The sequence below is a fragment of the Dermacentor andersoni genome, chromosome 5, assembly GCF_023375885.2.
Source record: "Dermacentor andersoni chromosome 5, qqDerAnde1_hic_scaffold, whole genome shotgun sequence".
NCBI lineage: Eukaryota > Metazoa > Arthropoda > Arachnida > Ixodida > Ixodidae > Dermacentor > Dermacentor andersoni.
Window position 1 is genome coordinate 59,530,786 of NC_092818.1, and position 26,736 is coordinate 59,557,521.

Below are 26,736 nucleotides of genomic sequence, written 5' to 3' on the forward strand. Positions count from 1 at the left end.
GTGCTGGGGCGGGGGAGAAGACGAAGTCGAAGATTGTGGACGTGCTTCGCATGGGCTCCCGCTTTGAGACCGTTTTTCGGTGGAACTCCCTGTGCTGTGGACTTGCTTTTGGTGGGATTGTCCACAGGAAGTTGCCCTCTCCCTGCGGACACCTAATTTCGGCAAGTTTGCCCCCTTTTTAGGGGTTTTTCCACGCTTTTCGTGCTCAACCACCGTGCGGCAAAGTTAGGCCTCATCATTAGGCCGAGCCGCCGCCGACGGCACCGGGCTCCGGGGCGGTGACTTGTGGTTGTGGGCCTCTGTGAGGCTGAAGACAATGGAGTACTCCGTTGAGGGAGAGACTATAACGCCCGAAGAGTTCGAGGCGGGAGAATGGGCCTGGGTTTTGCGGGCTCAAGATAGATTCAAGAAATCTGTATACGGGAACCATCCCGAGAGTAGGCCTAGCGAGAAGCAGGCGGGCAGCGACGGGCGCCAGACGCACGGAGCAGAACAAGTCAAGCGCGGGAAAGCGCCGATGCGGAAGAAACGGGGACCGTTTCTGAAGATGCCAGCTAAGGACTTCAAGGTTGTGTGCCGACCCAAGAATTGGGACTTGAGTATGGTGACGTCGAGGGAACTCGGATATGCCTTGAGAGCGGCAGCGGAGCTGACGAATGCGACTGCGGCGGAGGAAGACCTGGTGCGGGTCAACGAGACAAATAACACGATGACGGTGAGCACGCCGTGTATGCATCGCTGTGGGGCATATGCGAATGTAAAGACGGTCAAGCTGAGCGGTCATGACCTTGAGATTTCGGCGTACGTGGCGGCGCCGGAGAACTCTGTGCGCGGAGTCATTTACAACGCGTACAACGGATGCCCACTGGCAGAAGTTCGGGCGGGCTTCTTGAAGAGGAATGACGGCATAGAAATTTTGGATGCCAGACCTTTGGGAAAGTCGAAGGCGATTCAGGTAACGTTCGGGGGGAAGCATGTTCCCTGGCAGGTTATTTACTGGAACTGTTTGTACGCGGTGATTCCGTACAGGGAGTTAGTCGAGACCTGCTATAACTGCAGACGAGTGGGACATCGGGCGGACGTTTGTTATCGTCCGAAGACTAATCTGTGTCGCCGTTGCGGAAAGGATCATCCTGCGCCACCGGAAGGAGAGCCGCTGACCTGCACTCCGGACTGCATCGTGTGCCATGGGGCGCACAACACGGGGAGCCGGAACTGCAAGTTTCGTCTAGCCCGTAAGCAGCCGACGAGCCTGCAGCAGGTCAGTGAGGACAACGGCCAAACTGACAAGGAGGAGCGGCGCTCGAGGCCCAGGAAGCGGTCATCCAGTGGTGCGAGAGACGATAACAAGAGCAGGGACCGGTCCACTTCCTTCCCACCACTGCCCGGACCCGAGCGTGGCAAAGGAGAACAGGGTTCCAGTCATGGAAGAAGTCCCAGTGCCACGAGAAAAAAGGTAAGCTGGCCCTACGTGGCCTCCCAGAGTGAGACTGCTCGAGAGAAGGAGCTACAAAGGCAGGTGCAGCAGCAGGCTGAGACGATTAAAAAGATGGAAGTCAGGATGGCAGAGATGGAACGCGCGCTTAAAAGCGACAAAGGACAAAGGGTACAGACACCGGTGGTCCAGGCCCCACTGAAAGCGGCACAGGCGACTGCTTCTCGCGAGAGCGAGAGCACAGCTATGGAGGTGGAGAATCGGGGGAAGCTTAAGAGGCCGCCATCGGCGGATGAGGGAGCTAATGCAAAAAGAGTGGCAGAAACTTCAACGGCGGACACGCCGCAGCCAGTCGTTAAAGTCACTAGTCTTAGGGGGGAAATGTCTGCCCTTGCGGACAGAATAGGAAAACAGGAGGAAAGACAGGATAGGTTGGAAGCTCGGGTCGACAGGATCGAAGCCAGACTAGACAAGATTGATGAGCGTCTTGACGCCTTCACCAATGACATGCGGGCTTTCCAAACACAGGTTATGGGCATGTTTCAACAGCTCAATGCTACGCTACAGGCTAGATTGCCTCCCGTAGTCGGTCAAGCGCCGATGTTAGTGAACCTAGTGCCTAATCATGGCCCCTCGCCAGCAAATTGAGGTTTGGCAGTGGAACTGCAGGGGCTTCCGTCGCAAGCGGGGGAACCTGCAATTGCACATACAAAATCTGGACAGTAAGCCTGACATTATAGCTTTGCAAGAGGCTAGTGGCTGGGTGAAATTACCGGGATTTAAGGCATTTACACCGCCAGAGATTGACCGGGGGGGGTGTATCGAGCGTCTTCACGACCGTGCTAGTTCATCGCAACGCCACGGCGATTCAGCATACCATAGATAGCAGCAGAGAGGACTACGTCCTGCTAGAGGTTCTGCCCAAAAGAAAGGACGATAAGAGTCTCTTTGTACTTAATGTATATTCTTCTCCTAAAGATAAAGGGCTGGGCTTGCCAGACCTCTTGATAAAGACGCAACGGCTAGCGGCTAGGGCTCAACTCATCGTGGTTGGAGATTTCAACGCGCCTCATCCGGAGTGGGGCTACATCCGAGCCACTCCAAAGGGAAATAGGCTTTGGCGGGTAGCTCAGGACCTACAATGGACAACCTTGAACAACCCGCTAGATCATACGAGGATAGGCAACAGGACCTCACATTTGTTGAAGGTATTAGGGATGCAAAGTGGGTAAACACGGGACAGCCACTGGGCAGTGATCATTATATCCTTTCCACGGTATTTAGTGCTGCTAAGCACAAAGACAGGGTAAAAGGTACTAGAGTGACGGATTGGGACAGATTTCGAAAAGTCAGGAAAGACACAGTGAGCGGGGAAATCGAGGACTTGGGAGCCTGGGTTGAGGCGCTCAAGCAGGACGTGAAGGGTACCACAGAAGAGGTTCCGACGGTGGAGGAAGGTTTTACGGCGGACTCTAGACTGTTACACATGTGGGAAGCGCATGCGAGTCTCCTTCGGAGGTGGAAGAAACAAAAGCATAATGGGGTCCTCCGTAGGAAGGTGGCCAAGCTAGAACGAGAAATCGAAACCTACACGTTGGACTTGCAGTGCAAACAATGGGGGCAGATTTGTGACAGGATGAATGGGCAATTCGGATGCAAAAAAACATGGCAGTTGTTGAGGCACCTTTTAGATCCGGCGGCAACCAAATCGGCGCAGAAGGGTCAAATGGCTAGGTTAGTTCATCAGTATCAAGGCACGACTGGGGAGTTCATTCAAGAACTCCGAAGTCGTTACATAAACGGCGAGGCGGGCGGTTTCTTGCCGGATTACTCGGGAGAGGAAAACCTCGAATTAGATGCGGACTTTACGGTGGCGGAGGTGGAGTTTGCAATGGGGCAGCTTCGTACTACGTCGGCAGCGGGTCCGGACAGGGTTTCTAATAAAATGCTGAGGAACCTGGATTTCAAGTCAGTGGGGGCGCTCACGGACTTTATGAACAAATATTGGGCGGCCGGGGAGATCCCGGCAGAGTGGAAGCATGCTAGGATTACATTTATTCCTAAACCAGGGAAGAAGATCTGTATTGAGAATCTTCGACCCATCTCGCTGACGTCCTGCTTGGCCAAATTGATGGAGCATGTGGTCCTCAACAGGCTTCAGGGTTATGTGGAGGACAAGGAGTTGATACCTAAAACGATGATTGGCTTTAGGGCTAATTTATCAACGCAGGACGTCATGATACAGCTCAAAAAGGACGTGGTTGATCCTGGGTACGGCACGGGCACCAAGGCTATCTTGGGGCTCGACCTCACAAAGGCCTTTGACAATCTCACCCATGAGGCAATATTAAGGAACCTATCGGACATAGGACCGGGGGGTAGAACCTTCCGATACATCAGATCATTTCTGGAGGATAGGACTGCGGAGATTGTAGTCGGAGAATTTAAATCGGATCCTTTTCCGTTGGGGGGCAGGGGGACACCACAAGGGTCGGTTTTATCGCCGTTCTTGTTTAATCTCGCCTTGCTCAAGATACCGCCCAGGCTGGCAATGATATCGGGACTTAAACATGACATTACTCTATGGGTAACAAGGGGAAGCGACGCACAATTGGAGGAAACTTTACAACAGGCAGTGAATATTGTGGAGGAGCTAGCGGGGGAGGCAGGACTCTCGTGCTCTCAGCCCAAGTCCGAGCTTTTTGTGCTTAGGCATAAACCAAGAGGGATACATGCGAGGCACTATGTGCCGCCACCACCGCTGAAGGTGAAAGTGGGGGGTGCACCGGTCGCTGAGGTCCAAACGATCAGGATCCTGGGGCTGTATCTGCAGACTAACAGGAAGAATAGGGAGGCCTTGGAAAGGCTCAAAAATACTGTCAATGCTACCGTGAGACTTATCAGGAGAATCGCCAATCGTAAACAAGGCGTCAAGGAAAAGGACTTGTGTAAGCTGGTACAGGCGTTTGTGCTCAGTAGAATAGTGTATGCGACGCCTTATATGAAGATGGACGCGACGGAGAAAGGCAAGGTGGAGGCTATGATTAGACAGGCGTATAAGGCGGCCCTTGGGTTGCCTAACAATACTTCTACCGAAAGGCTGCTGGGATTAGGGGTGCACAACACCTTGGAAGAACTGCGGGAGGCACACTTGGCGATGCAACTCAGTAGACTTTCCAAAACGAAAGTAGGGAGGGATATATTGGAAGGGATCGGCATTGGAGTTGATCCTCCAGCTGGGGACATGAAAATTCAGGTGAAGCGAGAAATGCACAAGGGCTTGTACATAAAACCTTTACCTAAAAATATGCATCCGATACATCACGAGAACTGTAGGAAGGCAAGAGCCAGAGCTTTACATGCTAAGTACGGGAAGTACAACGGGGCAGTCTACGTAGATGTCGCCGAGTATAAGAACAAGGACGCATTTGCAGTTGCGGTGGTGGACGGGCGGGGACGCTTAGTCACCTCTGGATCAGTCAAAACCCACTCCTCAGAAACTGCAGAGGAGGCGGCGATAGCGCTAGCTATAGGTAATACTGAAGCTGACCTGATTTTCAGCGACTCTAAAACAGCCATCCGAAATTTGGCGAGGGGCAGAATCTCTGCCACAGCGGCAGGATTACTAAATCGGGCCACGGGGCGAGGGACTACGGAGGTGGAAATTGTCTGGGTACCGGCCCACTCTGGGAACCCTGGGAGCGAGGCGGCTCACATGAATGCTCGAGGTTTCGTCAGCCGAGCAGGTGAGCCGGACGTTCCAGGGAGGTTCACGAGAGATGGGCTGGTGTCCTTTCACGACATTACTAACCATTACAAACTTGAGCGGAGAATTTACCCTCCACCGGACAAGCAATTGGTGAAGGCGCAGGAAAGCGTCTGGCGAAGATTGCAGACGAGATCTTTCTATAACCCATACGTGTTAAACAAAATCTACCCGGACGTTCAGCCGGAATGCAAATGGTGCCAGGAACTGGCCACCTATGACCACATATTATGGAGCTGTAGCATAGCGCCGCCACCGGCGGATATTATGCGTGATCCTTCTCTCGAGCAGTGGGAGGCCGTGTTGGCCAGCTCAGACCCGGTCGTCCAGACCAGGGCCGTGGAGTGGGCCACCCAGGTCGCCGTCAGCCATGAGCTGATGGCCATCTAGCACGGAATTGTCCGCACATGCGTTCTGACGAAAATAAAGTTTTTCCATCCATCCATCCATGTGCTGGGGCATCAGGTCGATAAAGAAGGTATACGAGCAAATCCACGAAAGACTGCGGCTATAGAGCAGTTTAAAGAACCTGCTTGTGTCAAGGAGTTTTTTCAGACTTATACTCATTCATACTCCTATTCATTTATAAGATTTGCTGACGTACGTAGCCTATCCTCTCCGGTGTGCATCTAGCCGAGCACTTCAGTGAGCACTTTGCTAATGCGGTGCAACCACTGGGAAGCATTGCTCATACTAACATTAATTACCATAATACTGACACAATTTTTCTCGCACCTACAGATGAAGCAGAAATAGTATGCACATTTCTTGCTCTAAAAAACAGTAAAGCTGTCGATGTCGATGGATTTCAGGTAGAGGCGCTTAAGGACGTAATTGACCTCCTTGCTCCTTGTCTAACCTACGTGTTTAATCTAGTCTTTCAGTCTGGCTGATTCCCAAATCTCATGAAAATCTCAAAAGCTTCTGTTTTATTTAAAGGTGGAGATAACAATGATGCTAATAATTACCGACCAATTTCTATAATTCCTGTATTCTCCAAGGGATTAGAGAAGATAATATTCTGCCGCGTAAATAGCTTCTTCAACAAACACAATATTCTTTCGGAGTATCAGCACGGTTTTCAACGTGGTAAATCTACACAGACTGCACTGTTAGCTCAAAAAGAACTGATAATTAATAACATCGAAGAAAGAAAGCTTACGCTGGGCGTTTTCATTGACTATAGCAAAGCCTTCGATACCCTAAACCATTACATTTTACTCGGGAAATTAAGTGCTTATGGGGTACGTGGTGTGGCTAATTCACTATTCAGTTCGTATCTATCTGAGAGAAAACAATGCGTCTCAATTTCTAGCTGTTTTTCATCTTCTAAAACCATTTCTTGTGACGTACCTCAAGGAAGCATTTTAGGACCAATGCTCTTCAATATCTACATAAATGATATTGTTAAGATGAACAATGACGCCTCATTCCTGCTCTATGCGGATGACACTAGTATTTTTGTTTCTGGACAAGATCCAACTGAATTGTTGCGAGAACTCAAAGTGTACTTTTAGATGTGCTGCAATGGTCTACAGCTAATGGGCTGCGAATAAATGCGACAAAAACAAAAGCTGTCTTTTTCAGATCCCGAGGCACAGAAATCAACGTCAACCAATCATTAACGCTTGAGGGAATACCCGTCGAAATAGTGGAGAAACATAAACTTCTGGGTGCGACTTTTTCTGCTCATATGACATGGACGTGTCATATTGAATCACTGACTAAATCGTTATCGCGTGCTGCTGGTGTTCTGTCACGATGTAGGCACTTTCTTCCAGAAAATGCTAAACTTCAGATTTATCATGCTCTGTTTTCTTCCCATATAAATTACTGCCTGTTAGTCTGGGGCACCACAACCCTTAGTAACATAAATACAATTCACTTATTGCAGAAAAGAGCACTTCGGTATATTGCAAACGTCCCGCGCAATAGTTCTACAGTTACATTGTTTACCCGCTATAAAATATTCAGTGTGAAACGCATGTTCGATTTTCGTTTAATGTATGCTTATTTTTTTTTTTCAAACGAACAATTCAAAGTATTTATTAAAGATTTATCTAATATAAGCATGCATTACACTGATTCACGCACCCGCAGCACCGACAAGTGGCTTGTTCCTTGTTCCCGCACGACCTATTTTTTGCAGTCTCTTAAATTCACACTGCCGTCCCTACTTAATAAATATGAAGAGAAAGACGCCAACTTTTCTACGTTTACAAAAAAAGAAATGCGTGAATTTTTTCTAACTCTTGTCTAATATCTTTTGTACTGCCCGAACATGATCAAGTATGTTTCATTATTCCTTGTAACACGTTTATTTTCGTCATTTTATGATGTGTGTTCACGTGAACATTGAATATTTCCACTATAATGTACAACTGTTCTGGAGTGTACTTATATATTGACATTATTTGTTCTATTGTTCCGTTGTTGTATTTGCACAACCTCTTCTTAATTTTTTTTTTTGAACTGCATTTTTTACTTGAGTACTGTAAATTTGTTTTTGAACGTATGAATCCTAATACCGCTGTCATGTACGTGGGCCTTTAGGTATTTTCAAGTGGTGTTACTACCGCTTTTCGCCTAAGGGACCCCCAACTGTCGTTGGAAATAAAAATTTGATTGATTGATTGATTGATTGATTGATTGATTGATTGATTGATTGATTGATTGATTGATTGATTGATCCCTTTACGCGTCTTCACCAGAAAGCCGTTCCTTTGTGGATCACAGAGTGCGGCTCCTGGTTTCGGCCATTAAAGCTCTTCTTGACGTCGCAGCCTCTTCTTTGCCACTTCGATGCGTCAACACCAACAGAGGTCCACACCAATGCAAGGGTGTTAGCAAGGATGCTGTGCTTGTTAAACTCATCGGCAAAAGTTAACACCTCTATCTAGTAGGCTAGTCGCTCCATCAATTGCTCCGAGCGCAATTATAAAGTGGCCAAGCAGGAGTTCTTGGCGGTCATCTTCGCAGTATGACAGTTTCTTTTGCACCTCTACGGGAGCACTTTCACGGTGGTCACGGATTGTGATTGGTTGTGCTGGCTCGTGAACCTTCGGAACCCGTCTGGTCGACTCGCGCATTGGGCCCTTCGTCTATATGAGAATGATTTTGTTGTTTCTGAAAGAAGCAAACGACTACACGCTGATACTGATTATCCCTTCACACGATCAAATGTGACGCTGATAACTTCGACCAAAGGATCGCTTTCGTATCTCCAGAATCATCTGTTATGGGTACTTTCATATCCGAGCAGCAAAAAGACGAGAGCTTGCAGCCGCTTTTCTTGGCCGCGCAGGAGCCTTTAGAAGATAGCGGTTTTCGCCTACATGGCAGCGCCTTATATGGGTAGAGCTACTCGACAACTGGCGTGCGCTATCTTTTAGTCGTCCCAAAGAGTCTGCATTGGAGTACTATACGGCATGCATAACGACATAACTTCAGGCCTCCTTGGTACCACACGTACAATCTATCGCGCTCAAGAACGCTCTTACAGGCCCAAGACGCGTCACCATACCAAGCGGTACGTCGCCAGCTTCCCCGAATGTCAGCGTTACAAGCGACGACTAACGTTCCGGCTTCCAGCGCCCCTTTCGAACAAATTGCTATAGATCTCCGGAGCCCCTTCCCGCAATCATCTAACGGCAATCGTTGGGTTATTGTGTGTGCAGATCACCTGGCCCTTTATTGTGACACTTGAGCGATGCCATCGACCACAGCAACATAAATTTCTGTTGTTATATTCTGCCATTCTCCGGCATAGTCCTCCTCACATCATAATCAGAGATCATCGGCGACAATTCACAGCAGATATCAAAGAGACCCTTCGTCCGCGTTCATCTAGTTTTCGCCATTTCCCGCCATATCACCGACAGACTAAAGACCTGTTCGAACGTAAAAGCAGATCTCTTATCAACAAGCTGTCCATGTGTGTCAATTCCGCACGTAAGAACTGGGACACTATCCTGCCTATTGTCACCTATGCATTAAACACCGCGAGCCACGATACCACCGGTTGCTCATTGTTCTTTCTTCTTTATGCTCGGCTGCCTCGCTACACGCTCGACACCATGTTTCCTTACTTCAATTATGACAGTGACGCAATTATCAAGATTCTCTGTCAAGTAGAAGCGCGAAGTTGTTCGGCTTCGCACCCTGGCTTCACAGGATTAGTCAAAGATCTGCTATGACGGCCATCGCAAACATGTACATTTCAGTCCCGGTGGCTTTGTGTGGCTCTGGACACTTTCACAGAAGCACGGCTTGTGTCAGAAGTCATTGGCTCAATATGCTGGGCCATACGTTATACTCGATCGCATTGCACGCTTAAGAAATAGTGGACGACACTCGGCCAAAAGCGAACTAACGCACATTGCACGCCTGCAGCCTCACAGTTCACGAATTACTGACTGACTTTACTGTTGGCTCCGTATACTAACAAGGAAAATGTCACGATCTCTGGCAACAGAGTTCAGAAAGAGCGCATGCCCATAGAGGCAGAGGGCAGGGAAGGAAGAAGACGTTTGGCTGGCTGCCTCTGTAGCGGTCCTGGAAAATTTCAATCGTCCCGGTTTGTCTGTCCTGCATTTTAAATAAATGTTTAGTGCATAGCAATATACTTACAGCACACGCGCCACCGTGGAGGAAACGTTAGCGGTAATATTGAAATTAAATTATTCCATTCCACGTTCAGTATTCACACGCAGATCATTTGCAGCTTTATTCAGGGGCAGACGTGGATTGGATTGAATTGCAAAACGTTTATTCTAGAAGGAAAGCATTGGGGAAGCAGCTGGGTGGGGTCCCTAATGCAGGGCTCCACTGGCCTCAGCCGCACGCCGTGCATGGTCGAGGAGAGTCACTTGGACCTTCTTTTGCTCCCTGGCGAGCGAAGTCTCCCAATGCTGCATTCTGAATTATTTCGCCGGAGAGTGAGGCGTATTAATTTCGGCTGGCCTGAGTTCGGATTCCCACTTGATGCGGCAGAGCGTTGGCTGGCCTCCACATGACGAACATGTTCCCACGTTCGCGGTGGGCTGGATAGCACGTGTCAATCGTAGGTAGGACTATGTATTTCTCCGCAGGCGGCGCCACTCTTATGCTTCTGTTGCATCTAGCTTTGGGTGTGGCGGGGGTAGCGCTCTGTTTCTCGACGCTGGTGTTCTAGGACATCCCCGGCCGTGTAGGCAGCGCCTCCTAGAATTTTTCAAGGCCTATGCAACTTATACTCCTTTACGACTTTGACGTCACCTCACCACGGCCGACGAAGTTGTCACGGGGCATTGATCAGGAGGCCGTCTTAGTTCGGGCTGGTTAGGGACTGTGTGGGGTGCCGCACCGAACAGGCATGCGGGGACAGGCCTCGTGCGCGTGCTTTTGTAGGTTTTGACATATTGCATGCGCAACTTGCGCTCGAGGTCTTGGTGTGGTTTGGTTTTCTCGCTGTGCTGGAAATAAAGATTTGTGACGCGAAACTACCAGAACAGATACCAAAGCTGTTCACAGCTTTGTACGTTTATCTTCGCATTCATGTTAGCATATGTTCTTTGACCACGTCGTGTACTGCCCAAATTTTCACATAATCCAATATAGAGGCATGCCATCTGTTCACAATGGTTCCGACACTTCCTATAATGCTGCAGGTGAACGGTCTTCACTTCGAGCTGGAAGTTTTAAGACCACCAGCACACACACTAAATTGACGTACCGAATTCTGAACTTCCTTAGTAATATTCCAGCAGTTATGACTATGATTTTTGATAACATGTCCCTTTACAGTTGCTAAAAATAAAATATCTACATGTATATTTTGTCCCTCCGCCATTCAGCGTAATAGTAGGAGCAGCTTTTGACAATGTCAAGTGTCTTCTTTACTTTTCCATGTGATATAAATTTGAGTTCCCCCATTTCACCGTATGAACCCTATTCCTCCTACGCTTTGCTATTTTCGATTTATCATATAGTGATGTCACGAATGAAATACGTGTCTGTGAAACTCATCTTTATAGCCTGCACCCGACCTTGTTGCATATTTTATAAACTATGTTATTTCCTGTTCTGTGTGTGTGTTTTTTTTTTTTTGCCCACTGAAAACTATGTAATAGTTGTAAAATAAACTTGCATTGCGTTGAATGAACTGAGGAAAACGTCTCAAAAGAAAACATTCTCGCATCAATAAAAAAACCATCCTGCTTATTCTCATGCTCTCTTGTCTTAATTTTGGCTTCAAGAAAGGATGATTCTGTCGCATTTATCCTGACATTTTATTTTCGTCTAAATATATATGAATACTCTCTACTACAAGTGTTTACCACGAAACACTGGTTCTAAAAGTGCAGTGTGTCATACTTACAGGACAAATGCAGACCTCACTTATATTTGTCGTGAGGTGCCCTTTTTCTTTAGTTTGTAAAGAAAGTGAAAATACAATAAAAAAGGCAATTATTGGTGACACACTGCCCTACGAAGCTACCGCTCATCCGAAGCCGCGAGCGATAACGTCTCTCTCCGTCGGTAAAGTGTGTGACGTCAGCGGGTAAGCGAACAGGACTTAAGCAGTTCTAGGTGACTTTGGTGTGTGATGCCTGGGGCGGGAGGAGGATGCCTGCACTAGGGACAGTTGCTCGGTGAGTAATAGCTGAAGCTGCACTGTCCACTCGGTCGTTACCATTGGCTGTGATGCGTCCCGGGCACCACATGATTGTTCTTTCCTATTTGAGTATTGCATCTAATTGCAGGACGACACACGCAGGAACATGGCCGCTAGTGAAATAACGGCACGCTCTTAGACGTGAGCTTCCAGGTTCATGATTGCTGTTGTCTTTGGTGCAGGAAAATTGTTAGGACCAGGCACCGCTTATGCGCAAACGATTTCTTCAGAAGCCGACGCTTAGCACGGGTAGCGCGAGGGTTTCACTGTGCTGACATACCGACTTCGCTGCAGCCGAACTCCGAATACCGCATATGCGATGAGGGTAGCTATGTGGGTTTGTTGATAGGTCACCTTGTAATTTGTTGTAGCGCAGGCAGAACTTCATGAACATAGAAGACAAATGAGACAACACACCGCGCTCAACGACTAGCTGCGAACAGCTGTTAACAATTAAAACGCCTCCTCGGTCTCATTTTTAGGAAGCGTTATTGAGCGCTCCGAAACAACTTTGCTCTTCAAAACATTTCTGAAAACAAAGGAAGCGCATTATTTGCTCTTTTTAAAGGCATCAAGGCATGTTAACAATATCAAACGCAAAGCTTCTTTCCTAAGGTTTCAAATATTATGCGGCGTATGCCGCAATACCTGGCCGCAAGCAACCCTCCACGTTCCACCAGCCGCGTTGTTGGAATCAAAATTGTGCGCAAGGGGACCTCTAAATATCGCATTGCGGCGCGTGCGACTGCACCGATCTTTCTTTTTTACTCCATTCAAAATATGTGAAACAGAATTCATGCGGAAACCGGGCTCCTATCTCCCGCTTCTTCCTAGACAGGCTGCGCCATCTAGTGGCGCCGCTGATGAGCCCGCGCGTCGCCTCCGAGACAAGCGTGGCTCGCCTGTGCGTGCAAACGCTCGGAATTGCAGCCTCGCTGGCCACGCACCCAGTGGCACATATTGAGTGAACCAAGTACATGGGAGGTTTATTCACGAGTGTAACATGCCCAGTGCGTACAAGGTGCAGCTCCTTAAAGCATTGGCCTGAAAGACGTCATTGGAAAACGGCCCATACCCATTGCATTTGTGGCAAAAACCAGTGATACTTCCCGATATTGGAGTGAAAGACGTTGGTTGAAGAGTGGCACGTGTGTACAAACTGCCACATATTCGGCGGGCCAATTTGGCCCAATGGTTGGTTTCCGGCCCTGTTACCTTACCACAGCAACCCGATGCGCACTTAATGGGCCACAGACCATCTAGTGGCCCGGGTATGCGGGAAAGCGGTTACGTATAAACACGTATAGAAACCTAAACAGGCGCCGGAAACTGCGTCATGTCCTCAATGAATGCTAACGTTTTCAATATGGAGAACCGCTCATAGACGTGCCATTGTACAATTACAGGTGAGTCTATGGGGCGAAAAATATTACACGAACTTTGAATCACCAAAGTCGCCAGCTCGACAACACCCCGCTGCCGCAGGTGCATTAAATGGTATTCCAGTGGCGACGGTTCGCCAAATTTGTTCTGAATCGAAGCTTTCTTTGCCACTTTCTCTCACGTTGCGTGCTGACTGCTGTCTAGCGGAATATACAACATGATGCACTGGCTAAGTGCCACTAGATATGGACCGCTTGGCAGGTGCCCGAACATATAAATAACTTAATTGGGTTACTGGGTATGCACCACTGCGAATAGGCAACTTTGCACACTAAGCCTGCGACTGTCAAATTTTCTCTGGGTATGTGAATATTCTTGACCATTCGTCCGAAAACAGTACCTGCCACTGTGTAGTTGCCCCGGCCGATAATAAGCAATACAAGAGGTAAGAAGTGAAGTCGGCAACAGAAATTCGAAGAGTCGAAGTCGGCTATAGAGAGGAGACGAATTCGGCAACAGAAGCAGCCGAGTGTGGAGAAAGGACTGGAGGGAACAGGGTAGGGCAAGAGCATGCATTCAACGAGAGGTGATGAGCTACAGAAATGTGAAGACATTTCACTTCGTGCGTTTGCCGATTCACACATATGCGTGGCGTCCGCTAATTTTTTTTCCTTCTTCGCTGTTGAGTGAAGATGAGGCTGAGGGTGAGCAGATTACCTCGCGGAAACCACGAGATAACGACGACTGTGGTTGGTGCTATGCAAACGACGGGTGCACTCAGCAAACAAACTTTTGAGATTATCATTCCTATCACAGTACAGTAAAACTTCATAAGGTACTTCGGAATAGTATGTGCCCGAGTTCGTTAGCTGCACGTAGCACAAATGGTTTCCAGTAGAACGTAGTGACATGGACCGAAAGGAGCGACAATCCAGCGTGTGTCGTCGTCCTCTACGAGGACGACGACACACTATGAGTTCTCTCCAGTTTTCATACCGTTGGAGGCGTCGTTGACCACAAATGTAGTGAGAGTACTCCACCTCTCTGAAATCAAGGGTTCGCAATGCTGCTATTTTTATAGCGTGTCCTCGAGTGAGCTTCGTTAGTACAATACTGGAAATGTTGGGGTACTGCAAAACTGCAAGAAATAAATCAGTTTTGATTGGATTTCAAGAGCTAAATATGGGAGGGCCTGAAAGCCAGCATGCGTCCTAAAAGGCCTGACTGCCACAACGGATGCTTATGCATCCTATTTTATAAATGATTAGTCAGTAGACGAGATAATTCAAGAAATTGTGAGAATGTAATATGTCAGCTGCATCGCCAGGATGCCCTCTGTTCTTATATTATCATTAAAAGTAATATAGGGTAACGCACTGATATTAAGAGCTAGGGCTGCGTTTTGAGTTAATTTGCTTTTCCGTAGTCTAATCCTATGAATATCGATGCAAGTGACGTAATGGGCAAGACTACAGGGACGAATAAACAACGGCAAAACTTCTATAGTTCTTTGCAGACATGAACAATGTAGATTTGCACTCACACACACTAAAAAAAGAAAAGAAGAGCGATTACAAATAAAGAAATTGACGTAGTAAAACCGAAATAGAGTTATTACGTGGGTGCATGCAGAGCGGTCTCAGGCCCTTGCGGTTTCGCGAAGGCAGGCGTTATCTTTCTTGCTAAGGTTTCCAGCCACCTATCTGAAAGCAGCACGTGTCACGATGAGAAATGGTACACGGCCTCACGCGTCTCGAATCTGATAGCCACCGCGAGTTACGCTCTGAATACGTCCGGCCAGAAAGGAACGAGTTTGCCCACGTGTAGGCACTCCATCAAACCGAAAGGCCGTGCAAGAAGACGAAGAGAGAGCAGGCGTCTCAGCTTTCGATGTGCCGCGCGAGAAGCTGGCAACCCTGTGAGAGGCGACTAGAATGAAAGGCCGCACAAGGGGACAAGAAAAAAAGAAAGAATAGCAGACGCGTGAGGAGAATAACGTGGGTCTGGAGAAATGATGTAGGTGGCTGTTCAAAAGCGATTTCTACCTGCGTTGTAGGTGGAAGGAGAAAATTGTACAAGATGCACTTGCCAGCCTTCGACGTTGCTAGATTTATTGTAAGAAAATGGAATCGTGGGAGACATTCTCATTATGAAAACTAAAGAGAAGCCCTAAGCGAAGAAGTTAGAAAAAAGAAACGGACGCTTTGTGAGTCGCACCTTCGGTGTTTACCTAAGGAAACTTATATGACGTGGGTTGTCTCTGTTACGGCAGGGTCCGATGGTGGATGGAAAAGCATTTTAAGAGGTGCATGGATAGCAGCAAAGGCACTATTTTAAGAAGATTCAACAATTAGGTTTATTTGTTAATTTCAAAACCGGCATTCATTGACATCTAGGAAGGCTGGACAATGACGAGCACCAGACAGTCAATAACAAAGCAAGCATAATTTCCAAGCTGGGAGCCAGGGCCAACATACATGCCCGGATGTTATTGTTGGTTTTTTTTTTTCATTACAATTCATTCATTTTCACTCATTTCTTTTTTCACTTAAAGCTCTCTAAAGCACGCCAGAGAAAGGTTTAGAGGGCCCTAAACCACCTCTCGGGTTTAGTGAAAGTACACATTCCGCGGATAGCATACGCTACGGTGAATCGTGCAGCGAAAATTTGAATTCGTGCGTGAGGCGTGGGGCTCACAAGTGGAGCTCGTAACCACCTTTTGCCTAAGCACTCTCTTTTCAACGGAAGTATTCTCCTCACCCATTTCGTGGCTGGCGGCATCTTCCCATTGACGTCAGCGGGCAGATTTCCCGAGAGGACCGATTCTGATAGATCGGTTTCAACTGTCAGCCATTCGCTTATAGTTGATATCAATGAAAGAGCGTGTTGGGATCAGTGAGCGTTTTCCTACTGTTATTGTGTATTATAGTGGATGTAGTGAAGAAAACAGGCCGTAGTTAGTGAAAATATACGCTTCCAATTTCGGCAAGAAATACCCATTTCCAAAATAAGACGACTATAGTTATCTCACGCTCGGGCGTGCTAACTTCGATTTGCTTTATACCCTGAAATTTCCTCCAACGAAGTAAAACCTAAAGGGACCCTGAACCATTTTTCTCAATGTCAAGAAATGCAATTCAAGTGAAAATAGACTATCTTAGGATAACTATGTATCTGCCAAACGAATTAAAGCAGTTTTGCAGCAAATCAAACGTGCCAGCGTGGTGCCTCCGCTCTTGTCCAATGACTTGCACTGCCAAGGCTGCGGCGTAGCGGGGCGTGCCCACAACGCTCCGCCTACTGAACGTCACCATGGCGGGTAGTTCAAATTTGATTTTGAATTTTCACGTAGGCGCCCCTATTCCGATTTTGGCGCCTACGACGCGCCAAATGCCGCAGGCCTCAGCAAGCCGCAGTGCACTCAGTGAACGGACTCATCACGGCATCCCGCGGCGGGCGCCGTATCTACGCTACGTAGCAGACCACAGCTAGATGCAACTGTAATGCGTATGCGCAGCGTTTGCTAGGTGCATCATAAGGCTTGAGTGCGCGCTCGCCCTCATTTGCTCCAGCCTGGCCGTACCACGTGGTGCTGACCGGACTTGTCCTGCACCACCTTGACAGAGGGATATTAGCCGCATCCACTTGCGCAATTTGCAGCGCTATCATTAACTCAATGCGAAACGTAGTCTGCGAAGGCGCCTAATCAGGAGCGGTCAGGAGTAAGCGCGCCCCGACAAGCGTGCGTATGCTCTCACCTTAAGTTTCGCGTGGTTGGAAGCAAGTTGGATGTCCAAAACAAGTCGAAATTAGCGCGACCCAACGGCTATGATACCGATGAGCAGGGCAGTAGCCAAAGTTTAAGCGTGAGCAGACAATAATGAGCAGGAAATAATTACGCCAACTAAACGTCGAGAACACTGCGCAAACGAAGCTTTGAGCCCTCCGCTCCCCTATACTTTGTAGCCGCGGCAGTTCGCTGTCAAGACAGCGCCCGCGCGGCGGCACGCGGCCGTAACATATATACATATACGCAGCAGCCGCCTGAGTAGAACGCTCTCCCCTCCCTCGCGTCACACCGGTGCCTCGCGCGTCACCGAAGATCGCTTTCAATATAGGGCCCGCGCAGCCGCGTCATACGCAGCAGCCACCGGGGCACAACGCGTGCCCCCGGCCTTCCATCCCCCGGTACCTTGCGCGTGACGAATGACGGCGCGTTTCTCCCCACTTTCCACGCTTTCCTCCCTTGCGCGTGCAAGACTGAGCCGCCGTCGTCGGCTCACCCTCGCACGCTTCCACTCGCACATACAGCATACAGCGCGCGGCGACAACGTTATCGCCCTTGGAGTTTATACAGAACATCACGGCGACGGCGGCGGTGACAGCAGAAATGCGGCATGAAGCTTTAAAGCCGGAACCGCGTGGCGTGTTTTTTTGCACGTGAAAACGCTACGCGCGGCGAACGCCCGCGCCACTGCTCACGCGTCAGCACCCGTATGAGCGCGGCGGGTCCGTGTCGGTCGTCATTCCGTCGTGGTCGTTGCATCACCGTCATTGCAACTTTGTCATCCGATACTCGTAATACCTTCGTCGTCATGCCATCATCGTCATACACTCGTCGTGCATTTGTTGTCAGGCCGTCATAGCGATGCTGTCACGGTCATTCAGTCACCACCATTCCACCTTGTTATCCGACTCTCGTCATGCGGTCGTCGTCACGGCTTCCACTCCATCCTAGTGGTCAAAGTTGCCAAATAATTTTGGCAACTAAGTATGTGTTCCGGATCGTGATGCCGTCGTGGTGTTTGCATCGTCCTCATTTCATCTTTGTCATCCGATTCTCGCGATGCCGTCGTCATCACGCTGTCGTAGTGACGCCGTCGTTTTATCATTGTCATCACTGCAGTGCCGCCATTCCATTGGCGTCATACCGTCGTCGTCATACCGCCCTCGTCATTCCGTCGATGGAATTCTTTATTCGTCATTCTATTGTAATCATACCGCCGTTATTAAATTGTAATTATGCCTTCATTCTCATGCCGCCATCGTCAGATAGACGCTATCGTTCCTCCATTTCCAGACGGTCGTCGTAACGGGGTCATACTCGTGCCACCATGGTCACTCCAGCTTCGTCATCTCACTTTCGTCATGCCGTCATCCTCACGCCGTCGTCATCATAGAGGTTCATCATCATCATCATCATCATCATCATCATCATCATCATCATCATCAGCCTAGTTACGCCCACTGCAGGGCAAAGGCCTCTCCCATACTTCTCCAGCTACCCCGGTCATGTACTAATTGCGGCCACGTTGTCCCTGCAAACTTCTTAATCTCATCCGCCCACCTAACTTTCTGCCTCCCCCTACTACACTTCCCTTCCCTTGGAATCCAGTCCGTAACCCTTAATGACCATCGGTTATCTTCCCTCCTCATTACATGTCCGGCCCATGCCCATTTCTTTTTCTTGATTTCAACTAAGATGTCATTTACCCGCGTTTCTTCCCTCACCCAATCTGCTCTTTTCTTATCCCTTAACGTTACACCTATCATTCTTCTTTCCATAGCTCGTTGCGTCGTCCTCAATTTAAGCAGAACCCTTTTCGTAAGCCTCCAAGTTTCTGCCCCGTAGGTGAGTACTGGTAAGACACAGCGGTTATACACTTTCCTCTTTAGGGATAATGGCAACTTGCTGTTCATGATTTGAGAATGCCTGCCAAACGCACCCCAGCCCATTCTTATTCTTCTGGTTATTTCAGACTCATGATCCGGGTCCGTCGTCACTACCTGCCCTAAGTAGATGTATTCCCTTACCACTTCCAGTGCCTCGCTACCTATCGTAAACTGCTGTTCTCTTCCGAGACTGTTAAACATTACTTCAGTTTTTGTAGATTTATTTTCACACCCACCCTTCTGCTTTGCCTCTCCAGGTCAGTGAGCATGCATTGCAGTTGGTCTCCTGAGTTACTAAGCAAGGCAATATCATCAGCGAAACGCAAGTTGCTAAGGTATTCTCCATCAACTTTTATCCCCAATTCTTCCCACTCCAGGTCTCTGAATACCTCCTCTAAACATGCTGTGAATAGCATTGGAGATATCGTATCTCCCTGTCTGACGCCTTTCTTTATTGGGATTTCGTTCCTTTCTTTGTGGAGGATTACGGTGGCTGTGGAACCGCTATAGATATCTTCCAGTATCTTTACATATGGCTCATCTACACCCTGATTCCGTAGTGCCTTCATGACTGCTGAGGTTTCGACTGAATCAAATGCTTTTTCGTAATCAATGAAGGCTATATATAAGGGTTGGTTATATTCCGCACATTTTTCTATCACCTGATTGATAGTGTGAATATGGTCTATTGTTGAGTAGCCTTTACGGAATCCTGCCTGGTACTTTGGTTGAAAGAAGTCTAAGGTATTCCTGATTCTATTTGCGATTACCTTAGTAAATACTTTGTAGACAACGGACAGTAAGCTGATCGGTCTATAATTTTTCAAGTCTTTGGTGTCCCATTTCTTATGGATTAGGATTATGTTAGCGTTCTTCCAAGATTCCGGTACGTTCGAGGTCATGAGGCATTGTGTATATAGGGCGGCCAATCTTTCTAGGACAGTGTTCCCACCGTCTTTCAACAAATCTGCTGTTACCAGATCCTCCCCAGATGCCTTCCCCCTTTGCATAGCTCCCAAAGCGTTCTTTACCTCTTCCGGTGTTACTTGTGGGATTTCAAGTTCCTCTAGCCTATTCTTTATCACCTTATCGTCGTGGGTGTTACTCGTACTGTATAAATCTCTATAAAACTCTTCAGCCACTTGAACTATCTCATCCATATTAGTAACGATATCGCCGGCTTTGTCTCTTAACGCACACATCTGATTCTTGCCTATTCCTAGTTTCTTCTTCACTGCTTTTAGGCTTCCTCCGTTCCTGAGAGCCTGTTCAATTCTATCCATATTATAGTTCCTTATGTCCGCTGTCTTACGCTTGTTGATTAACTTAGAAAGTTCTGCCAGCTCTATTTTATCTGTAGGGTTAGAGGCTTTCATACATTGGCGTTTCTTGATCAGATATTTCGTCTCCTGCGATAGCTTACTGGTTTCCTGTTTAACGGCGTTACCACCGACTTCTATTGCGCACTCCTTAATGATGTCCATAAGATTGTCGTTCATTGCTTGAACACTATGGTCCTCTTCCTGGGTTAAAGCCGAATACCTGTTCTGTAGCTTGATCTGGAATTCCTCTAGTTTCCCTCTTACCGCTAACTCATTGATTGGCTTCTTATGTACCAGTTTCTTCCGTTCCCTCCTCAAGTCAAGGCTAATTCGAGTTCTTACCATCCTATGGTCACTGCAGCGCACCTTGCCGAGCACGTCTACATATTGTATGATGCCAGGGTTCGCGCAGAGTATGAAGTCGATTTCATTTCTAGTCTCACCATTCGGGCTCCTCCACGTCCACTTTCGGCTAACCCGCTTGCGGAAAAAGGTATTCATTATCCCTATATTATTCTGTTCTGCAAACTCTACTAATAACTCTCCTCTGCTATTCCTAGAGCCTATGCCATATTCCCCCACTGACTTGTCTCCGGCCTGCTTCTTGCCTACCCTGGCATTGAAATCGCCCATAAGTATACTGTATTTTGTTTTGACTTTACCCATCGCCGATTCCACGTCTTCATAGAAGCTTTCGACTTCCTGGTCATCATGACTAGATGTAGGGGCGTAGACCTGTACAGCCTTCATTTTGTACCTCTTAAGTTTCACAACAAGACATGCCACCCTCTCATTAATGCTATAGAATTCCTGTATGTTACCAGCTATGTTCTTATTAATCAGGAATCCGACTCCTAGTTCTCGTCTCTCAGCTAAGCCCCGGTAGCACAGGACGTGCCCGCTTTTTAGCACTGTATATGCTTCTTTTGGCCTCCTAACTTCACTGAGCCCTATTATATCCCATTTACTGCCCTCTAATTCCTCCAATAGCACTGCTAGACTCGCCTCACTAGATAACGTTCTAGCGTTAAACGTTGCTAGGTTCATATTCCAATGGCGGCCTGACCTCCTATATAGAGGTTACAAGTGAATATATAACTAAAGTACTCTATGGAGTCAATGACCCACCGATCCGCGTCGAAGGGCCGTAACTGTCGATTGGCACGTGGTCTAGTAGTCGGGCCGGGCAGGCCAAAGGTTACAGGGAAACAGTGGTGACACTGACACTTGTGAAATCAGAACGGACCTACTGGTGAATGAGTACGTACATGCCTCATGAGTAACGCAGAAGGTGAAGCCGGTAGCTGGCTTTCAATAGGCCAGTTCTACCGCACTGACGTTCATCGTCTGAAGTGGGGTAGACGTCCGAACTCAGATGACGGTAGGCAACGAGCAGCTACCTGCCACCTACAGCCTTCAGTTGGGCGGTTGTTGCAGTACAGCAGGTCTTCATGAATGGCAAAGTATTGTGCTTGACGGCGCAAGGAACGTGATGCGACCTCAGGCGAGGGAGGGGGGCACAAAGTAGAACAGTGAAGCGATTCATGGGTCCTGACAGCTGCTCAGCTGGCATGTCGGTAATTATGAGAGTTGACGAAGCGCAAGTGGAAAAAGCTGAGAAAACAATATCAGAAGGAAGCAGGGAACGAGACAGGGGTGCCATCATCTCTACTTTTGCGTCCTTTATAAACGTCACGTATGTCATTCTTAAGTACGAAAGACCAACGAGGGAGGTGTCCTGTGTGATCATTCAAGGAACTTCTGCAACCCTGCAATAATAAGGGCCATTCTACTCTTTCCACGCGTTACTACACTGAATAAAGTGCTTTAGAGATGTCGTATCATGGCAGACTTGTAACTATGCAATTCTTTGTCTTTGTCATCATCAGTGATCTCAAAATTTGGATGAAGCATGCTATCCGCTTATTCTGTTGTTTTTTTTCACGAAGCCCGAGGGGTGTTTCAGGCCCCCTTTGTCTAGTTATATTATGGCACATGTAATTTACAAATTGTGACCGATGATATCGCAGGGTATAACCACTTGCAAATAATTTTGTAAATGACACCCTTTCCCGAGATGTGCTGCGAAATACTTAGGGTAAAAATGATCCGTCTTTCTACTTCCCTTAAAACAAATAACGCTTTATGCAATAAAGCCCACAAACCCAACCAGAAAACTCAATATTTTTTCGCGAAGTTCGGGAAATTTTGTCTGCAAGCTGGGTGTCAACCAATGAATTCAGTCCAAATGGATCCGCCTTGCAAACGCTCTGGCTGCAATTTGCAAATATCAGTATGTGCCGTGAGGTAATTAGTGAAAAGCCTAATTAGGGAATATTTCAATAGTTATCAATAACGCATTTTCATTTCTCATGCAAATAATGTCTGACTGATCTAGCACTCCAGATAAAGAATTAGAATTGTAGTATCGGCCACAGGGAATTTTCTCAAAATTGATAAGCGTCGCCGCAGAAGTATCCAGTTATACATGCGGGACATCAAGCCAAGAGTGCAGCTGCAGTGTATGTTTAATTGCTATCAAAATAAAAATCGATACACAACTACGGCATCAAGTTACTTTGTTAAAATACCACTGGTCTTGACGCTCAAGACCGCTCCTACGCGTTTCAAACTGTGTGGTATGCGAGCCACTGAATTGTTCCGGCCGGGAGATACCTACTGCCTTCCGTCCGACAACCTCCCATGCCTTTTCTGAAAAGAAGCAACCTGAAGTAGCATGGGTACACAAGTGAAGTATATGTCCATGACGTGCTATTGATTCTTCATTCTGAACGAAAATGTCATATATTCAGCTCTTATGCGCTTCAATGACGAAGCGCGATACGCTTCCTGAATCTTTTCTTTCTTTCTTCCTCTTTCTGTTTTGTCTCTACAGTTGCGCCGAAAACAACCTACTGCAAAAAAAAAAAAAAACACCGCCTGATTATGGTATGCACTTGGCGCAGACACCTGAGCGAATCCCCTGCGAGTACAGACACTGTACGCTGGGCGGGATATAATGTTTCTCAATATTTCTCCAACAAGAGGACTGCCTCGAAATAACTACACGTATTCGGAAAGGAACGTGAATGATATTTCCATCAAATAGGTGAGTGATCCTCAAAGGGATGCACTCGACGGCACAGCGATTGTGAGGGAAAATTGGGTGGCGACGAGAAACTAAAATCACACTGCTTGGTTGGTAAAGAACCGAAGTGGCCATCAAAGTATTTACAAGCATGAAAGGCATGCAGAATAGAGAGCTGATGTAAGACAACGTACGTATGTTATCTATTTGTTGATATACAACATACATATACGATTGTGCATATATATACGAGCCTCCGCAGGTACTGCCATTTTTTTATGCTAAACAGGGCACTCTCAAAACATGTGCGAGATGGTCGCTCTAGTTGCCTGATATAACTTGCAAAGAGCACTCGGGTATTGCGCGGGGAAAATGAGCTGCAATCGCCCCGGACTGGGGAAAGTGCGTGTCTACAGTGGTCGCCAGACGACTGCCTGGGGACGTTTCAATTTGGGGTGAGGCGGAGGCAATATCGGCCTGCCTAGCTGGTAGTGCTTGGTGATGTCGTTGTATCTGAGTAGGCGCTCTCGCCTGTTTCGCACCAGGAGGTCCAGACTCCCACTCTGCGCGGTGGGTCATGAGCGCAGTCACGTGGTTTTAATTCATATTTCGCGGAATTTCTTTAAACGCCGAAAAAAAAAAATCCCTACGCAGCAGGTATGTTACCATGAAAAATTGGATCGGTCGTTCCTGAACCCCCTCTACAACGCAACGAAACACACTGGGCCCTAACGTAATTATTTAAAATTTTGCATCATTCATCTTAGTTAATTGACTAGTTAAGAGGAATATAGAAGTACTATAGAGAGAACCGCATGACGGCAAACCATATGCCTTTGGTTTCATTCAGCTACGCCTAACCACTTCTCTTTTTTTTTTTTAATGCTTGGCACAAGTTGCGTGAAACACTCTGTATATGGTGTGTATGTGTGTGGCTTTGTGCATAATATGGATGACTTTAATTGAGCCTATAATAGGCTATGATATCAAGCATTATTAATACATCATGTTGCTTGAGGCTCGGGCAGAAATGAAGAGCGTATACAAGGCCTCCTCACTCACGGCCTTTATGTATTTCTCATCCTCAAAGAGAGAGCTGGGCATCTCTTTTGGCGAGTGAACCCCATCGCATGCGCTTTGTTCAAGATACATACATACGGTGCACTGACGCCGAGGCCTGGCCCAGTGCTCTTGCTTTGGTACCTCCCACCGTACCGCCCACTAAATTTTGATTTTGTTGCGTTTCAGAATGAAACTTATTTTACTGGTCTCTAGAACCGCATCGCAATGCACCTCTGCTTGAAATTCGAATGCCTCTGACGTCGTCATTTTTTTGTTGTTGTTGAACATTACACGGAGCTTTGCTTTCTTTGTCGAATGGCACCTAGGCCGGGTGCGTGTGATGCATTTGCTAGAGAGCCAAGTTGACGTTGGTGTACTACTGGTTGAATTACAACGAGGCCGGCGGCTGAAATTCCCGTTAGCCGGCACAGTACTGCAAATAAGAACGGGCCCTGGCGCATTATGCATGCTGGCGAATCATTCAGGATCAAGCGAAGCCGGAGCGTTCGTTTTGCGTGGCCCACAGGCGGCGCGCACGAAAGGACAAAGTCATCGGGCTGCGTGACTCAAGCCGGAAGCGCAGAACTGTATACCAGAAGAAATTCTTTGCTCTAGGAACCTGGATTACAAAACAAATGAGAGGAAAAGAAAAGGATTTGTGGGCCGAGGAACTGCGCGGTAAGACACGGCAGCGCCGTGGGACAAATTTATAACTGAGGAAAGAAGTTAAAATCAGATGCACTTCTGAAGGGGCGAACTTCAAAACTTTTTTTTTTTTTTGCCTCAGTCGTTTCTGTTTATGCTGTTTTCTGCGCCAAGTTTCAGCAAATAAATAAGCAAGGGAACGTCCCTGTACGACGGAAAGACGCCGTGGGCCAATCGAGGCGAAGTCAGAATTAACGAGCGAAATCGCTCTGAAAGTGTACGCGTACCATAAGTTGCACGGAAAAATTCACATTTTTCTTTCATTGAGTAATCGTTCGACGGTTCCGTTTTGTTCACGTTTTCTGCTACATTTTGTTGTACAAGACAGCATAATTCTGGCGACGACATCCTTACGAACCTGCAACGCAGAAGGGCGCTACGTGGCATTGAGAGATCATTTGCGCGTCTTTCTACGTAAGCTAATTTATTGTAACCTTCTCTGAATGACGATAGAGGAACGGAACATTAACTCTTCTTTCAGAGCTGTCATAGAGAGCCTAAAAAAGCTTTCTTCTTATAATTTTTTTGTTCCTGCTCTGATAAAGCGAGAACCGAGCTCACTTTGTTCGCTCTCAATCGATCAAAACGAGTGTTAGACAAGTACTTAGCCGCTGAAGGTCTCCGGTGGCCCGTTAATCATACGGTTGCCAGTGTGCCTCATTAGCCATTTACTCGAGCCGAGGTGGCGGCTGACAAATTGAGGCATTCGTCCTTTCTTTTCTTTGATGAAGTGAACGCTCCTGGAGCAGGGAAGGTTTTACCGCCATTCCAGTAGGTTGGGTGTACGCGGTTGAATGTTAAGAACTTCGTAGGAAGGTTGTGCCTAAAATAACATTGTAGGCGGCAGACTATTAGTATTCAGTGCAAGAATGACGCACAAAGAAAAACGAAATGAAGTAGACCGGCAATATTAATCACACCATATACTTGTACACCTTTAATGCAGGAAGTTCCACCATTAAGAACGAAATCATCAAAAGTGCACTTGTGTTTGATACAGTCGTAACTCATTCGTAACGTTGAGAAATATTATTTGAAAATAATTCACGTTCTGTGAAAAGGTCTTCATTATCCTTTAAGAAGGATTATTTCATTTCTGATGAAATCTTTGACGCTTGTGTTTTTTTTTATTTCTGAACTCACCTTTCAGCGCGATGCTTAGGGGTGCAAAGAATTGTCTGCGGAAGTCCAGAGGATTAATTTGTTTATTTATTTATCAATCTACTAATACCACCATAAAATGGCATTACATAGGGAGGGGGCGGAAGGGGGAATATATTCTTGAACGATATTAAAAGGACAGACAGGAAATATTTATTTATTTATTTATTTATTTATTTATTTATTTATTTGTTTATTTATTTATTTATTTATTTATACATACTGCGAACCCCTACAGCTGTTTAAGCAGGAGGGGGCCATCAATCGTGATGGCAAAGATAGGTACAACCGACAACCCAAAAAACATAATAAATGTACACTGTAAATGTCACACACATAGGATATGGTAAATTAACAGCCCCAAAAATGACACTCCAGGCTCTTCCCAAAGAAAATTCAGTTTTGTTCGGCATATTAATGCACCTCTAACGCGTAGATGTCACTTTGACGCGGTTTGTTTTTGCGGTTTTGTGACGGCGAGTGACA